Source organism: Humulus lupulus, chromosome 4 (genome assembly GCF_963169125.1).
Source record: "Humulus lupulus chromosome 4, drHumLupu1.1, whole genome shotgun sequence".
Lineage (NCBI taxonomy): Eukaryota > Viridiplantae > Streptophyta > Magnoliopsida > Rosales > Cannabaceae > Humulus > Humulus lupulus.
The window spans coordinates 227,820,872-227,833,674 of record NC_084796.1 but is presented as its reverse complement, the minus strand read 5'-3'; the positions used below and the strand labels follow the sequence as shown (position 1 = coordinate 227,833,674).

The window sequence follows — 12,803 nt, the reverse complement described above, 5'->3', positions numbered from 1 at the left end:
TTCCCTTTTCTCCTTTAGCTAATTGTTGCTTAAGCCATTTTTCTGAGCTAGGACGTCCCTTTGGAAGGTCTTCTTCTAATTTTAGGCAGCTTTTGCAGTCACAAACATCCCAATACTTATGTCCGTCCGAAGATTCGAAAGCATAAATATGGCTTCCTTGAGAGTCAAAGGATTGGATTTCCACATCAGTTGGTGTGACATAAGTCATCATGTACTGGGTGGTAAAGCAACTGGGAGTCTTTGTTTGAGTTCTCTCAAAGACTATTTCGACAGAGCCATCTTCTTTCTTGTGACAAGATGGTTCAGTAAGAGTCTGGACAACTTTTTGAGGTTAGTGGAGCATCTCATAGTTTGTTATCCATGAACTGGGCAAAATATTCATAAGATCATTTGTAGAAATTTGCCTTGGAATATGAGTGCATGTAGGAACTTGGGTAAAGTCTACTGAGACCAATAATGCTTCTTCAGTTGTTGGCAAAGAAAGATCCAGAGCATGATCTTGGAGTCTGTATGATATCTGGTAGTGAAGATTAGCTCCAATGGAAGTAAGATCTTGGTCAATTCCAGCTAATTAGACTTTAACTTTGAAAGCATCAGTCAAGTAATTGTCTTTGAGAGACATATTAAAGTTAGGGAATAGTGTAGTTATTATTGTTCTTGCATTTAATGTAGTCTCTATGGTTGCAATGCTTGCATGCTGGTATTTCCTCATTCGGGTGTCTAGCAAACCCATTCGGCAACCAATCGAAAGGCCCTTTATGCCATGAAGGGAAATAACTAAGCGTATGACACCAAAATGAATATGGGTGAATCCTTGCGCAATCCACTGGGGAATAAATTTAGGAGGGATTTGTAGAGTAACGAATTGGACCTCAGGAGTAGGTCTCAATTGACACTCACTAAATTTAGAAGCTTGGATATATTCTTTTGGGGTTTTGTAGGAAGATTTGATGAGAGCTTTAATGGACCGAGTAAAAGGAGTAATGGATTTTGGGAAAATCTAGTATGGGTTAATCAAAGGAAGGTTGTTGTTGGTAATCTTATTTTCTTCTGGAACATATGATAATTCATAAAGAAAGTCAAGTTTGTTGGCTGTGGACTTGCAGAAAGATGGAGAAGGAATAAGTGACAAGGGTGATACAATAGGAGTATTAGAACTTATAGAAAGAGAAGATGAGGTTTCGTTTCCCATGATCAAAAGTATAGACTCATCAGTAGGATAGGAAGAAGTATGGATCTGATACCATTATTCATTTCCATACAAATGTTGTTTGACTCATCTATGAGCAAGAACATATGGAAGAAAAGAGGCTAATGCATCGAGGTGGATTGCAAGAAATTATTAGACTATGCTCGACCTTCAATGGAGACTTTTGGATTGTCTTCATTACTTACACTTTTGGATTGTTTTCATTATGGGGCATTATATTTGCACCCCAAAATATATATAAAGCACTCCGTTAATTAAAAAAATTTAAATTATTTCTAACACTCTTTCTCAATATTTTTTTTTACATTCTTTAATTTATTTTTTGTTAATTTCAATAATTTTATTTTATATTAGGTGGGATGACAAAAGTAGGCTTAGGGTTTAGTTGTGTAGGGGTGGTTGGCTTTGAAGGAACATATTCATTAACTGAGCAATCAACTTGTGGCTTGGATGAAAATTTACTAGGCATTGGAGGACTAGGTGGATCATATTGCGTCCCGCTTCGCAAAGTTACTGCACTAGCATTCTCCTTGGGATTCATCTCAGGTTGTGAAGGCAATTTATTAGACAGATGAGCTTCCAACTTGTTATACGATGTTGCTAATTGTCCCACCTTATTCTCCAAACTTTTGATGGAAGCTTGGGTGGTTTGCTGAAACTAAAGAGTATTTGTAGCAAGTGCATTGATTAAATCCTCAGTAGAGGGTTTGGCACTTGGTGGTGGAGCAGCTTGCGATGCTTGTGATGGTCTAGGTACAAAATTATTTTGAGACCGCTGTTGCAAAGTGAAACCAGGTGGTCTCGCAGATGTAGACTGTGGAGCAACTTGTTGTTGATTCCCACAACGAAAATTTGGATGATCACGCCAGCCAAGATTATAAGTTTGTGAAAATGGTTCATAATACATCTGGCATAATTGACCAGGGAAATTTCCTATAGCATTAACACCCTCAGTTTCTCCCTCAAATAGAGTAGGGCAAGTATCAGTAGCATGCCCCACAACTTGACAGATTCCACATGGCCTCACCTGTTGGCCTAAAGCTAGTTGTTGTACCACTGCAATTAATTGAGCCAATTGTTGACCCAACTGATTAGCATTAGAGGTGCTCACTTCATTAGCTGATTTGGGTAGTGGAATAGGATCTTGACGAATGCCAAACTGTTGTGAGTTAGTAGCCATATTAGAAATCAAGCTCCTGGCTGCAGCAGGAGTCTTATCAACTAGTGCACCCCCATTGGCTGCATCAGTCATACTCCTATCCAGTGATTGTAATCCTTCATAAAAGTACTGAATGAGGAGTTGTTCACTTATCTGATGATGAGGGCAACTAGCACACAACCGCTTAAATCTCTCCCAATATTCATACAAAGACTCTCCTGTATATTGCCTTATACCACAGATCTCTTTCCTGATGCTTCCAACTTTAGATGCTGGAAAATATCGTTCCAGGAACATAGTCTTCATACCATTCCAAGTTTCAACAGTACCAGGTGGAAGATAGTACAACCAATCTTTAGCTGCATCCTTTAGGGAGAAAGGAAAAGCTCGCAGCTTAATTTGTTCTTTAGTCACTGCAGCAAGTTTCATACTAGAATAGACAATATGAAACTCCTTCAAATATTTATTCGGATCCTCACTAGGCAGCCCATGGAAAGAAGGCAATAAGTGGATGAGGCCTGACTTCAGCTCAAAGTTTACATCCAACGGTGGATATTGGATGCAAAGTGGTTGTTGGTCAAGATTTGGCGCTGCCAACTCTTTCACTGTCCTTTGATGGGCCATTGTTCTATAAGATCGAACTGAATTGTCAAAATCAGATTCGTTGTCAGACGGTAATGGTACTTTAACAAGATTGACTTGTGGAGCAAGACGTTGAAAGAGCGAATTATCGGTGATAGTCCTTGAAGAACGAGAAGCTGACGATGACTCAAGATATTGTTTAAGTCGAAATAACCTTTCTTGGGTATCGTCTTCACCAGACATATACACCTGAAAATTCCACAGTAAAAACTAATTAGTCACAAATAAGTAAATTTGAATAATAAAGAGAATAACAATAGTCCCCGGCAACAGCGCCAAAAATTTGATGGCTGTCATATACCACAATTTCTTTCAATACTTCCAATTATTTCAGTATAATAGCAAGCACAGGTTGAACCCACGAGGACTATCGTTCACTTTATTATTCCATAATTAACACTAAAACTTAAAAGGGGATTTTGATTTTTAACTCAAAATTAAATAACATAAACTAGAAAGCAAATAAAGATTGATATTACGATATTAAGAAACAGTTAAAGGTTAATCTCCACCCTCAACAATCATTCATAATCACTAATAATAAATATTATTCCAATTTCTCAATTAAACTATTAACCCCGCAGATAATGCTGAAGCAGACAATTATCTCAGTCTCCTTATTATAAGTAATCAAGGCGAAGCGCTCAATAATTAACTCTTTTATCTAAGCAATAAATCTATGAAGCATACAATCTATTTAACTTAGATAAAGCATTAAGTCCTATGGAAACAAGTTAATCTAGGCAATAAATTAATGAAGCATACAATTCATTTAACCTATGTTCTATTTTTCATCACAATCAACAATTCTTTTGACATAACTATCAATTGAAATTTATCACATACACTTAGAATCCTAAACTATTAGGTGAGTAGTAATTCTAAGATGACAATTGAATAATGCAAAACCTTAATTAGTTGGCCACCTAACAAGAAATCACAAAATCCATAACATTCAATTAGAAAAATAGAAACAATTTAATATTGAGAGAAATTAAAGAATGATATTCAGTATCAACAATCAAGAATTCATGTCTTGGGTTTTGAATTAACCCTTAACCTAAAAAGAACCTACTCCATAATAGTAATCATAATCACAAACATAATTATAATTAAGATTAAAGAGATTAAGGGAAGAAAAGAAACTAGATTGATGAACAAAAGTAATGTAGTCTTGTAATCTTCTCTTCAGCCTTTTCTCAATCTTTTTCTCTTCTAAACCATCATAAAAACTCCTCTAAAATTAACCCTAATAATCCTTTATAGTCTCAATTAAATTCTAATTAAAAAGTAATAAAAAATCTGAAAACGACGTCGCAAGCCGCGGCCTAGAACAAAATTTGTGCATAAATTGGTCACTCAGGCAGCGGCCTGGCACACTAGGCAGTGGCCTGAAAAAATTGAGCAGCGGCCTGTCTGGAAAAAAAAATTCTAAAACTCCAATTCCATTTAAAGTGTCGCGGCCTGAGTTTTATGAGCCGCGGCCTAGCTTCAATTTCTTCAATTCTTGATCTTAGATAGCTTGTACGTTGCCGCCACTTCAACATTTCAATCCCGAAAGCTTGGAATTCTCCTAAAACTTTATTTTAACTACACTTGCCATCAAAATGTCAGATTTATCATAATAAAATGCAATGTAGAAAATATGTTGTAGAATCACGAAACTAAGTTAAAACTATTAAAAATGCTATCATAACACCATCCAAGTATAGAAAAACTTAACAAATATTAATACAAAAATGACATTATCATCCTCCTAATCCAGGACCGTTACACTGTGTACTTTAAATAGTGTCTGACTTGCTAATCAAGTAATTTGGTCATAAATGTGTAACTAAGGTTAATGTCAAAGGCTAGGGTTACAAATTTTGGTCAAAAGAACAGTTGACTTTCAATTAAAAGTGTAATACATACATGGGAACCCAAAATGTTACAAACAGATGTTTAAAAAGGTATATACAAATCCACAGTTACAACCAGCCGGCCTAAGCAGCAAAATAAAGGTTACGACCCTAGTTCTTCTGAACTATCCTCGGTCGTGGTGGACGAACAGTCGCATATGTACACGTCACCATCGAAGCTCTCCAACTTATGGTTGGTCTAGCTTTCCTTTTCCCTTACCTGCACCACATAACACCTGTGAGCCAAGGCGCATGAACAGTAAATACATATTCCAAATATATAGCTAGCATGTCTAGCAGTAATAACCGACTCATGCATGCATACAATTACAAATAAATGATCATGGGATCATTCTGGGACCTGTTGCCCTGAGTAGATGACCATAGAGTCAACCCGAGGCCTTATGCCCTAGCTATGTGACCATAGAGTCACCTAGGGCCCTTTCCCTTAGCTCTGAGTAACTAGCCATAGGCTAGCCAAGCCCTTTGTTTTCCAACGACCATAAGGTCGGCTAACGTAATAGTACGTTCCTTATTGGGCCTAAGCCTCTCGACCAGCACGCAATGTGTTGTTGCTGCCCTTGACTAATAAGTCAAGGCTTTAATCATACATTCAGATAACCAGATAATCAGATACAGATACAAATAAGCATACCTCAGACAATACAAGTATGCATACATATAAATCATGGTATCTTAACCAATCAAACACAAACACAGTTATAACTATGTTCCTTAACGAGGTCGAGCCCTACCTATGCAAACAAGGCAAACATTCATTGAACAATTATCCAGACACAGAACATTCAAGCATAACCTAAACCACGTTCATTCCCAGGGGTTGAGCCCTATTCATAGCTATAATCAATAATCGAGGCAAGCCTTAAACACATATATCATGTATTGGGTGTAGTTTTATTTCCTCAGGTTCGAGTGCAAAGTATAATAAGAATGACCCTTGAGCACGATCCCGGTTCCAAGCCCCTTGCGATAACCTAGTCACAACCATAAGATAGGATCCCATCAATAACAAGCAAATAAAGACTTCCGGACCTAGTCCTAGCCTCTGGGACGTCGAATTCTACTAAACTGGGTAGTAGAATCAATCTTGACCCCTTAGGTTTGAGTTCCCGTTACTCAAGACCTAAGGTGGCCAAGGTAGCCCAGGCCCGCGACTTGCCCCTAAGAGTCGCGACGCGCCTCCGAGACAGAAACCCGACCTAGCTCTAGGTTCACATGGGTTGCGGCGCCCCAAGAACAAGGTCGTGGCCCAACCCTACGAACCCAGAATTCCCTATTTTTCTTCAGCCGAACTCAACCAAAAACCACCCCAACTCATGCCCAAAACCATAACTTAATCCTGATATAACCTCAACATCAAACCAGCAACAAAACCCTAACTCAACACACTCAAAACTCCACCCAAAACTCAAATTCATAACATTGAGCCTCAAAGCTCAAGAACAACCAAACAAAATAGAATTCAATGGAAAATAGAGTCTATAGCTTACCTCAACTATGAATTAAATCCTCCTAGCTACATCTAATCCAATCCTAGATTCAAGTCTTCAATTTCCCATGTTTTCAGCCACTGATCCCCTTAGTTTCCTCAAGAAATCGACCTAAAATTGAGAGAGAGAGGGTGAGGGAGAGAGAGAGAGTCGGTTGGGAGAGGAGGAGTTGAGTATTTAAGTGTAGTGTTTAAGTGTTTTTTTTAGTGTTATGTTTTTGCGTGGTTTACTTAAGGTTCAAGTAACCTTAAACAATTCCCGAGGCTCGAGGTACCAAAAACGTCATCAAGGGCAAAATGATCAAAATCTCTGACATTCCCTCCTATTCTCACTAACTCCAAATATATCCTCGAATATTTATTCTCGTTACCCGATAACCCAGTAATGTACTAGATACCCAAAATACCCCTTGACTCGCCCCGAGTCGGGTATACAAATATATGGGAAAAAAAACTCCCATCAAAATGTAAACTAAAAAAATGTCATAAAAAACTTAAGAAAAAAAACTGCCATATTTTTCTAAGTTTTAGAAAAAAATCTTATATTTGGTGTAATTTCCTCTATTAAAAAAAGGGTATACTAATCAAATTTTGGGGTGCAAATAGAAAAGACAATCATCAACATATATTGGTAGACCAAAAACCAAAACCCTAGCATGCTCCTATGATCACCAATGACAACATGAAATTTTAATAGCCAAAATAAAATATAAAATAAAATCCAACATACAAAGGATCCCTAGTCCAAACACACATCAAATAATCCTAACATACTTTCAAAGAACAAGATCAACCAAGATACAACAACATCATCAATGACCATCTCCTAACCAAAACAACAACTTTCCATCATCAACCTATATAGACCAATCCATCAAATATTACAAAGCCATAACCAAGAATAAATTCATCCAACAACATAGATAGAGAGAAATCCATTACCTTCCTTGGTAGAAATCAAGGACTCAAAAAAATTAGCCACCACTTTTGATTACCCCCTAAGGATTTTCGAATTCCCTCTTCTTCTTCTTCCTTGTTCCTTTCTTTCTCTCCTCCTCTCTCTACCTCACGTTCCACTCTTTCTCTCTCTAGATGCCTCGGCCAGCCTCCATACAAATGAGACCAAAACTACTTTCCTTTCCTTTTTATTACCATATGGCCAAGTACCCTAATGCTTCTAGCAAGAAAAGGCAACTTACTTTTTTTTTTATTAATCCCTTAATTTCCTACATCTCTAATAAAGGGTGGTGGACCTTCCTTTTTCCCATTCAATTCCATACTAATGTGGAATCTTCAAAAAATATGGAAACAACTCCCTATCTTGCATTCACACTCCACACGCCACTCTCCTTGTTATTTTTTTCTTTATTTCTTAAATAAATAAAATAAAGAAGGAAAATATGCATAGAAAAAATGATTGCATGCTCACCATAAAACCATACACATGCACATCATGCTCAAGTGCATCTCTACTAACCATATACATTGGTGCATACAACCAAAACTCATGAACTTACAAATTAAAATATTTAAATAAAACAATTAACAAATTAATTCCACACAATTTCTACCAAACAATTCAAACAATAAAAAAATAATTTCCTAACACTTAACAATTAAAAATAAATAAAGCACAAAATTACTTAAACTAAAAAAAAAATTGGTGCGCTACATATATGATCATCAATTTCATCACAAACATGAGTCATTTCACGTATATGAGTTATGGAAATATTGAAATCTACAGTATTAGTCGAAGTTTCATCCATGCTTTGTAAAGTAGTAGTATGTACTTCAGAATTTCCTTCACCTCTATCAAAATGCACATCTGCTTCTGCATTAGTTCTTATAAAATTGTGACTCCCACAACAAGCAATGACAATGTAGTTTTGTATTCTTAGATCATATGAAGGCATTTGTTTTAGGATTTGAAAGCGAGCATTCAACACGCCGAAACACCGCTCAATGACTTTTCTAAAGGAAGAGTGTCGATAATTGAAAAGCTCATTTCTTCCTATGGGATTAATATCTTTGCACTGGCCCAAATGATACCTTTCCCCTCGATATGGCGAAAGAAAACCAAGCATGTTTGTATAGCCAGAATCAACAAGATAATATTTTTCTGATCCAACGATAATTCGTATTAGTTTTTACATATAGATATTTAATATATCAATCAACATAATAAGTTTGATAAACACTTACCTTGGGGCGGCATTGAAAATCTATAATTTGGGTTTGTGGCACATTCTAGAAGAATCCGTGCATCATTATCTGATCCTTCCCATCCAGGGACAACATATGTGAGCTTCATGTCAAATGAACATACACACATAATGTTCTGAGTTGTATCCACTTTCCGACCTTGATATGGTATTTGTTCATCAATTGGAACATGCGCAGAAATATGAGTTTCATCTATAGCTCCAACACAATTCTAAAATACAAAATAAATTATTAGATTTTTTACATTGAATATTGAAAGAAAGGAAAAAATAATAATTCAAATTTTTGTACCTTAAAAAATGGATAATATCTAAGATCGAATCGAATTTGTGGAGGAGTTACATCAAATGAAGGTGGAAGTAATTAGGTCTTTGGACAGACAACATACTGCCTTCAAAACCTTCCTAAAATAATGAGATGTGGTTGAGGTGGAGTGCTAAAATCGTTCAAAAACCACACGATGCCGTTCATTATGGGCAAACTTACTTCCAAAGGAAATGACAAAGAAACAACCATTTCAAGAACAACAATAAGAAACTAGATATATGCCATATATTTTCTATCAAAAAACAACACCAGAAACTAATAAAACCAGATTAGGAACAAACTAGGTAAAATATTTAAAATAAATGCAACAACAAACAAACAATTCAAAGCAACAAGAAAGGAGAAGCTAAAATGCATTACCTTATGCAAACCAAACTAGAAAAGATTCATAAAAAATTGATACATAGCTCAGCAAAACAAGTTCTCAGTATAAAAATCAATATATAAATTGTATTTAGAAAAACAAAGTTGCATAATCTAACTATACATATAGAACAATCACAAACTTAATTAAGCCTCATTACTAAATTCAATAATACATGTATGTATTGTACAGAGCTATAGATATGAATACACATTATATATTACAGATTTCAAGAAACAGGCACAACCAACTTCAACAAGAAAAACAACCTCTTGATGCTTCTAATGGGCATCAAAGTTAAGCCATGTAATAGGTCACAACTTTTGGAGACAACAAAGGGTGACTTCATAATCAAATAATCACCATCATCGTAAAAAATAAATAAACAATTTAAGCACTTTATTCTCTACCGCTAAAGGATAAAAACTCAAAAAGCTCTGTTTGGTAATGAAATATTAGATCCAGCATCATCATAGTAACTTCATAATCAAATAATCACCATCATCGTCACAATCTTAACTTCATAATCAAATAATCACCATCATCGTCACAATCTTATAATAAGCTATAGAAACTTTAAAATACACAAGATAATTCTAAGAAAACAACATAAATAACTAACAGGAAAAACAAAGTCATAAACCCAATATTTACATATACTCCTTTTAGTTTTCTTAGATTTTCAAGATCCAAAAAGAACCACAAAAATATTGGTCTAAAATTGCAATGACTAAAAACTATCAATAAAACAATCAAATGCAAAAGAACGAAAATGAAGAATTCATAAAAGTATGAGCAAAAGGGCTTTGACGGTAGAAGTACAGAAATGTTAGAGAATTGTAGTGAAAAAAAGTAATAGTCCCACAAAGGATTGTTTCTTAAACATTTAAGAGTAACACATCAACAAAGCACAACACCCTACACATCAAAAGCTGGCTGCTTATGATATTCTCATATGCTTCAGGAAGATTCTCAAAGAAATGGTCAAAAACTCAAAAAAATACAAAAAAAAAAAGAATATCCATGATAAATGCGTAATGTGCATAAATAAATTATGAAACAAAAACAAACCCAAATCAAATCAAACCCACCATAACAAAAAAGCAATCTACTTTACCAAGACAAAAAAGAAAAATAGTGGAAACTCCACACACACCTATACATACAGATTTAAAGATTCAAAGATGTTCAGTAGACAATCAAGGGACTATGACTATAGTACCTTGTGATAACGCCCAGAAACTACTGTCTTTCCAATTCTAAAACTACACCTAAGCCTTATATATCATAGCTTAATCTTCCTTTGCAAAAGAAAGTAAATGAGCAGATTAATTTATCGTTCAAGAACTTCCTTCAAAACCATCTTCTCATTAAACAATATCCAACATTACTATGCTGTCAATGATTGAAATTTTCAATGTCACTCAAAATTAAGCTATGGTGTCAGTTGAAAATTCAATCACTATTAAAAAATCTATTGCTTTATCCGACTCAACAAACAATGCAGACATGTTTTAATAAATTATTTTGTTATTTAATGACTATTTTTATTAAAAGTTACTCACAATGGTCCATATCATGTACAAGCCCAACCAAATTCATTCCAATTAAATCTCAAATCAATTTATGACCTCTCAATATAAGTTTTGGTACATGTTTGTGGATACAAAGCTATTAACTACCATCTTATACAATATGTGTCATCAAGAATCAAAGGAAAAGCATAATGAATCTTTAAAGTATAAATTCTATCCAATCAGATGCTCAGTTGTATATTGAAAAGAAGAAACATGATAGAATATAAGAGTACCACGAAACGATTAATACAAGTGACAAACATGGAATTGTTAAGAACTAAGAGCATGAACAATTCCAGTTTTATTCTTTTTTAGTACAAAGCTAAAATCAACTTTAGCATATTCCATCCTAAAATATCATGAAGGTATCTTGACTTTATACCTCCAAAGTTGTGTCTTCAGATTCCACAATCAGAATACATTAATAGATTTGTTAGGATTCAATGGTTGTGTGTGCATGTGTTAGAAATAGAGAGGTTCGAATCCTAAGATTGGTAAAGAGCATTAAACTATTCACTCAAGCATCTTTTGAGAGAAGAAGTCCAAATATACCCATCACATAAACAAAAAAAATTCAAAAAAATTCTTGCAAAAATCCAAAATCATTTACATGAGGAAGATAAATAAAGAGAAATAGCAAAGGAGAAGAGAAGGAGAGCTCACATGAGGAAGAGAGGAGGCCATGGAGGCCAAGATGAGCCATGGAGGAGGCTAAACCCTAATAGTGTGAGAAAGAAACAATTTGAAAATTTTTTAAAAAGTGATAAAATGTAGTTTTCAAAATTTTAGAAATTTTAATTAAACTTAAAAAAATAAAAGTAAAAATATTTTACCGAACATATTTCTTGATTTTGTTCTCATCTTTTTAATGATTTAATTAGAAAACTGTTTAAAAAAAGATTAGCCAATGGGCCCATAATGTCTCTTTCATTATTCATTCATATAGTAACACTATAAAAAAAAGGTTTATTTTTACAAATAACCATTTTCAGAAATACAATAGATGCAAATTTCTAAAAAAAAATGGGAATTTATAAAAGATACCATATTAATCAAAAATATTACAATTGTACAGCAACATGGGTATTTTTTCATTTATACAGTCTCAGTTTATTTTTTTTCATTTTTACGGTGTTATGCAAGCAAACTACTTCTGAACCCACCATGGCGCAACAATTGTAGAGTCTCCAAACCCAACCTGGAACTAATCTTGTCCTTAAGTACTATATATATTACATTACTTAGTATATATATAAAACTTTATATATATGTATATACGAATTTGTTTCCTGGTGATTGCCTTGAACCATGGTCGACGTCGGCATACCCTCCACAATGTGATGGCGACGATTTTTTCTTCATCAAATTCACCTACACAGGCAAATGTGGTCGGAATCATAAGCAGCTTATTTTTTTCACAGCAAGTAGAAGAGTCAGACCAAAATTAATGTCAGGAAGAAAGTGCCACCGAGAGAAACCGGTCGGAGCCGAAAACGAAGAAACAAACAAAAAAAGCTTCATATATATATATATATATCGTAAGAAGGAAGATAAAAAGGGATAATAGTGATTTGTGTGGAAAAAGTGGGTAATGAGAGTTTGAAAAAAATATAATAATAACTTTTTTTTTTATCTTTTTCATCATTGCATTTTGTAGTTTTATTATGTATTGCTAAAAATTATATGTAAATATTACTAGCAGCAATTTCATAAATTCTGAAATATTCATACAATGTCTATATGAAATATGAATATTTTTAATAATAACAAGATAAATATTATGCTTCTTTGCATATTCAAGCGATTGTGTGTTTTTTTATGTGTGATTTTTTTAGTTGAATTTGTGCTTTTAGTGTATTTTTTATAAATATCATTTTTTTTTATTTT

The 12,803-nt window shown here is 34.4% G+C and overlaps 1 non-coding gene across 1 annotated transcript; it reads left to right on the top strand.

The window, feature by feature from the left end:
- The first annotated feature begins 2,520 nt into the window (after positions 1-2,520).
- LOC133833683 (small nucleolar RNA R71) lies at positions 2,521-2,627 on the top strand. Its single transcript, XR_009893051.1, has one exon. It is a non-coding gene; the product is annotated as a small nucleolar RNA R71 (small nucleolar RNA).
- Positions 2,628-12,803: the final 10,176 nt, after the last annotated feature.